General features: G+C 35.2%; 1 pseudogene; it reads right to left on the bottom strand.

Annotated features, from left to right (window-relative positions):
- Window positions 1–2,317: 2,317 nt before the first annotated feature.
- On the bottom strand, window positions 2,318–2,461 carry LOC118610842 (annotated as a pseudogene).
- Window positions 2,462–6,493: the final 4,032 nt, after the last annotated feature.

Here is a 6,493-nt window from a genome sequence, read left to right as displayed (position 1 = left end):
AGACAATTGTTGCCTACCTGGGTCTTTACATGACAGTAGTGGTAGGGAGCTCTCTAGGATCTCTTTTATAAAGGCACTTATCTCATTCATGAGGATTCTGTTCTCATGACCTAATCACTCCCCATCACCTTGGAAAGGTAGGTTTCAATATATGAATGTTAGGTGGACATAAACATTCAATTTATAGCATTTCTTTAGTGAAGAGTCTTAATAAACATGAAAAAAATGTATCTTTTAAAATAAATGTCAACTGTTTTTTATTGAGTTCCCTCCTTCTATTCTTTCCTTAGCAGCAGCCTAGCCAATTTTTTGCTAACGGAACAGTCGAACTCTTGTATTTAAAAATTAGTCCTTTAAGTTTACAACCTAAATCTCACATCTAGTGCTAAACCATTCTCCTTCATCCCTTCCCCCAACACCAGAACATACTGGAGCTATGCAGGAGGGGGTTTTGTCTGGCTCTCAGACATTTCCTATGTCTCCTCCCCTTTAATGTATTCTCCAGCCCTTACCACTTCTTCCCTACCACTTCCCTTTACCCTTTTTTAGTAGCCATCTTTGGGGTAGTGATGAAGGAAATGAAGAAGGAGTTACTTTGCCATGCTTCAGAGCAGATTCCTTGGTACACAAAGGGCCCCATAAGCTTGCTCTTAGCTCTCTGATAAGGACTTGACTGCAGAAAGGCTGTGAAGTGGCCTTTATTTATCCTTTCTTTGGTATCTTTCTAAATACTAGTATTGGCTTCTTTGCCCAAAGGATCATGATCTTCCCTTTCTTGCTGCTGTTGAGCCTTGCCCATTGTTCTTTATGTTATTTTACTCGAATCCTTAGAAAAAATTTAAACCATTCCCACTCTACTCCCAATCCTATGAGTTATATATGGGCTGTTAGTTGTTACAGGTTGTTAACTCTAGAAATTTAGCATACAGGTTATTACCCACAAAGTATTATACCTACATTGTTGATGTTTCCTTTTTTGGTTTGTCTTATCTGAGGGGTGTGAAAAATAAATTGTCAAGGACATCAGCAGATATCATCACCTCACTTCCATCCTCTTATAGCTCTTCCTCCTTCATAATCTGATATTTTCTCTTGTTCTTCATTTCTTTCTTCAAAATATCAGATTGCAGCTGACACTCTAGGCAAATCCAGTGAAACCATTGGCAAATGGAAACTGTGCATGTGTACAAGCATGTGTACAAGGACATGTGTTTGTGTTTTCTAATTAATTGCTTCATTCTATAGATTTAAGTCACTTTACCCAGAGAATGGCATGTTGAACACAAAGGCAAACTAAATACTAAATAATTTACTTCTAGCTCTTCCAAACACTACCATACTCTCTGGTGACTTGGGCAGCAGTAGTAATTATATTTGTAGACTTGTCTTTTTTTGTCAAAACTGGCAGTGACTTTTTTGACACCACTAAAAATGATACTGACAGCATGGAGAGCCCTTGGGGTGGTCCACGTGTAACTTTTTTTTAAAGAAAATAAATGTCACAATACTGTGGAAACAATCATATTTTATGGCACTTAAAATCATATTTCACCATGCCACGGTAAAAATGACTAGGGACAACATAAATTACTTTAAGAATATTATGGGAAACATAGTGAGATAGAAATCATACATTTTTAAGTTCTTTTACCTAGTTCTCTCATGCAAACTCCATAAGGTGTAGCTACCCAATCTACGAGCTGGTCAGGCATGAAAAACTCTCGCTTTTCTCTATGCCCTCTTCAAATAGATAATTTTAGATTCACAATTGATAATTTTCTCAGATGTCAGGCAACACAGATTTTTGGATGACTTTCAGAGCTACAGAGGAAAAGTGGGAACCCACAAGCAGAAAGGGCTAATTCAATACCATTTGACTTGAAATTTTGAAGTATGACTCTCACTTAACTATGAGCCAAGGAAGGCCATATGCTGAAAGAGACACACATATGAAAAATGAAAAGGCATTTACTATTCGTATTCCAAATACCTGTGGGCAAAAACACTTTATTTAATGATTGTCTATTTGACCTGATCATCAAGTACAAAACTGGAAGGAGAAACTGAAACTCATTTCTGTAAGTTAGTACTATTTTTTACCAAAGTAAAACAAAGAGAATGCCAACCCAGAGAGAGAAATTACACCATGTCATGAAATATACTGAGCCCTTGAAACTGGGACCCACACCAAACTGTTGACCATGTTTTGCAATTAACTGCCCTTCTAACTGCATGTGAAGAGCATGCCTATAATACATTCTGGGAAAGGAAGGTTGAAAGTGTGGGCATGGTTACAATAAATTTTCTTGTTGTTTTTATGGAAAAGCACAAACACAGCCTGCCACTACCACAAATTATGCAGTTGAGTTTCCTAGATTTGAAGTAATTGCAGGGGCCAGTACATCTGAAGAGCAGGAGAACCACTTTCATGTTCATGGTATCTCCCTAGCCAGATAAGTATCAATAAATCATTTTCATTTTCCAGACTTGAAGTCATATCTTTTCCTCTCCTTTGGGTCCTTAGAAAGTCTATTAACCTCACTTTATCCCCAAATCTGTCTCATCATGGCTAAATTGTCCAATATAGTTCTAACTAATCTTTTTCTATTTTTTTCTCTCTCAATCTTTCTTTTCCATCTTATATATCAATAACAGATAGATTGATTTTTCTAAACTTTATTGGTCTTAACACTCTCATGCTTGAGAATCAAAGATGGCTCTCTGTTGTCCATCAAATCAAGTCTAGTCACTTTACCTTGGCACTTTATCTTTCAGTGGTCTCCCTATATCCCCCAGCACCCCTCTACACTTCCGTCTTCATCTTATTCCAAACATTTCAAGGTCTTTCTCACTTCTTCCCCCATTCCACCACCACCCGATTGCTTCCCATCCACTTTGCTCCCTCCTGTAGTGTTTAGCAACTGTAGTGAATCAAATTTCTCTTGCCCCCAGAAAGTCTGATATGCCCCTTATCCCCTCACCCCATGAAGAATCATAGTTTTTGTTTATCCTACTAGCCAGGGATCCATATCATGAAAGCAAAAATCATTTATTTTTTCAAATAAAAATTGTTATAATATTGAATATGAATTTTTTCAACTAACACCCATCTTTTCCACATCAAAACACTATATTCTCCCTCCTTTAAAAATCACAAACATAGTTAAGTTCTATACTCCTCTCATGGCAACATAACCTTAACCTTTTCTAAGTGCCATCTTTAACTATTTTTTCTTCCTTGAAATCCTATGGCACTTATAGATGACACATTTGTATATTTCTTGTGTGTTATTTTTAGTTCTTTAATAAAATGGCTAAGCTCCTTGAGAATAGTAGCCATGTCATATTACTCACTGGTTATCTCTAACCTAGTACCAGGCATATGATAAATGTTTAAATTCCTATTATCAATTCAATCTGCTCAATAATTAGATATTTCTACCATAAAACTGTATCTATCTAAATTATGGTTGCTTACCAGTGCTTGGAAAAACAAAACACGCAGTGATAATCCATGTAGTTACAGAAGGAAAATTATAGTCTCTAGGCTATGGAAAAATTTTGTACACATACAAAAATATTCAGAAAAATAACATTAGGGATAATGGACTGTATGTTTCGGAGTCGACTAAAATTTTCAAGGTAATCATTACCACATTTTTAGTGACAAGTCCTCTCAATACCTAACAGTTTCTGGAAATCTGTGGATGATTAACTCATTAATCTGTTGCTTATCATCTACTCCAACTTGTTTTTTCCTACACTAATTTATCCCATCACAAATTATCCCTTGCTCAGGAAAAAAAATGTGCATGAGAAACACTTTCCACTCATCTTGCCAAACCTGTTAAGAAACATTCCACTTGTTCTTCCAAAGCTAATGTTTACTTTTTCTAATAGACATAATTTCTATCTGAAGCCTGATATTTTAGAAGTTATTATTTACCCCTTTAGAAGCAATATTTTGCCCATGTTACATAGGTATTCACCATTTATTACTTTCGCTGAATTCTGTATCAATATGACTATGAAACAAATCACTGGAATATACTGATAAGAACTAAATTATTTTCAAACTGTCTTAGCATGTCCCTAGAACATCCTGCATTTTTATAGGTATGTGGAAAATTCTACACAATTGGAAGAATGCTACCTTTTAAAAATACACAAAATATACTTTGTTTTCTAAATAAAATTTAGTAATATATTCATAAATATTCTCCTCTTCCTTGGTTTTAAAGCACTCAAGGAAGAATAAAGGCCTTCTAGTTTTTATTTACTCAAATAGGTTTTGAAATATATTACTCAATAGTGGCTTTTTTTTAGAGGGGAAAAAAGCAAATACATTATTTCATTTCTTGATAATTTAAGCACACTTACTACACATTCGCTTTCATAGAGCACCAGGCTGACCTCATATATGTGTAATAAATTATCTTCCAAGATAATGAATGTTTTAAAGCCTTTTCTTGATTTATGTTATTGGCTCACCGACTATTCCGGGGAAAATGAGGTGGAATACTTTCAGATATGCCCTTCTCACCTTCCTCCTCACACCTCTCTTTCTGCCAAAATCTTGTTTTCACAGTTGTATTTTGTTACTGATGCTCACTCTGTGTGGTCCTATAAGGACACCATGATCCTAGACTCCTAAAAATGTGGAGGGCCAGTGATTTGCTCTGTCCCCGCTTCCTTTCTTTCCTCTTCAGATCTGAGCTTATTGGATGGAAATAGAACTGTGATGAATCCTGACTGGGAGATTAAACAGATGCTTATTCCAGTGCTTTTAGTGTGTCTACACCTGTAGCACAACTGTTATGGCTGAACTATCATATCAGTCTGTGAAGAAATGTTTTTAATAAATTAATTGAACATTTAGCTAGAGTGGTAAGCCACAATCCTAAACTGAGAGGGGTAAATGGTGATTTGTATAAGGTAACCTAAGTTATTTACAGAAAAATATACAGTGGTGTTATGCTCAGTATGCATTCTGGAAAACATAAGCCTAATGTCATCTGGTTCTGCCATTGCACAGATAGGGTGTAAGGTGGATTATATTCCTGCTTTTAATTTATCACTCAGATATACTGCATGAGTGAAGATTTAAATAGAATACTTCTAAAAAGTTATTGTGCTGAACTAAATTCAAATTGGAAAAAATCAATTAGTTGCAAAGAACAAGTACGTTGGAAATTTAAAACAAAAAACTTTAGAAATTATGAGTTTAGCTTAAAACTCTGTCATTAACACATCCTGTTGGAATATAACAGAGAACAATACATTCTCACATTGTTACAGTGCCCTTTGTTCTGGAAGACTACAGCACTTAACAATGAATTCAGTTAAATTTAGCAATAGATTTCCTAAAGGAATTATTGAATAAATGAAAGCAAAACAAATCAGCTTAAAGTTTAGATTGATAAAATTAACCATGGGGGCTTTCTTTATTTCATTTTATAATGTCTTCCAAGTCAAATGTCGTGTGATTACAGATTTATAACTAAGTAGAATTTGGATGGTATTAATAACAACCACAATTAATCAACAATTAATCTTCATATAAGTACAGACACTAAGCACAGGCACTAAGAACTTAGCATACATTAACTTCTTTAGTCTTCACAATGATCCTATGATGTAACATATTGGTTCCCTTGTGCTGCCGTAACAAATTACCAAATATCTAGAAGTTTAAAACAACAGAAATTTATTCTTTCACAATTCTAGAGGAGAACCTGTTCTTTGGTTCTTCCGGCTTTTGGTACCTGTTGATATTTGACTTGTAACCAACCACATCACTCCAATATCTACCGGCATGATCACATTACCTCCTCTTCTCCTGTCTGTGTCTCCCCTTTGTTTCTTATAAGAATACTTGTCACTGGGTTTAGGCCTCACCTGATATTCCAGGATGATTTCCTCATCTCAAGATCTTTAGCTTAATTATATCTGCAAAGACCCTTTTCCAAAATAAAGTAACATTCACAGGTTCCAAGGATTAGGAGGTGTACATATCTTTTGGAGGCCACAATTTAACCCACTACAGGTAGATAATGTACTACATCTATTTTATAAACAAGCAAACAAACAAACAAAAGGAAACATACTAGCTAACATTTATTGGACTATGTGTCATGCATTATACTGTTTTATATACACTGTGCTATTTATGTTCTTAAACATCTCACAAGGCAGATACAATTATTAACATTTTACAGATAAGGAAACAAGGTCTGAGAGAATTTGCTCAACATCACAGAACTTATAAATGGTAAAGCTAGGATTCAAGTACAGAACTGTGTGACTCCAGAGCCTGCACGCTGAAACACTAATCAGCCTTATACCTCTAACATCACTCACTACCTATGTTAGGAGTTTCAAAGATGGTGGGAATCTCACAGGCTGTTGAGATCAAGTATTAGACTTCAAATTACTATTCTAATACTCATAAGCACTATGATCTTTTTAAAGAAAATTAAGTTTATTGGGGTAA

This window comes from Rousettus aegyptiacus, unplaced genomic scaffold (genome assembly GCF_014176215.1).
Source record: "Rousettus aegyptiacus isolate mRouAeg1 unplaced genomic scaffold, mRouAeg1.p scaffold_m13_p_13, whole genome shotgun sequence".
NCBI lineage: Eukaryota > Metazoa > Chordata > Mammalia > Chiroptera > Pteropodidae > Rousettus > Rousettus aegyptiacus.
Note: the sequence above shows the minus strand (reverse complement) of the source record. Positions and strands in the feature narration are given on the sequence as shown.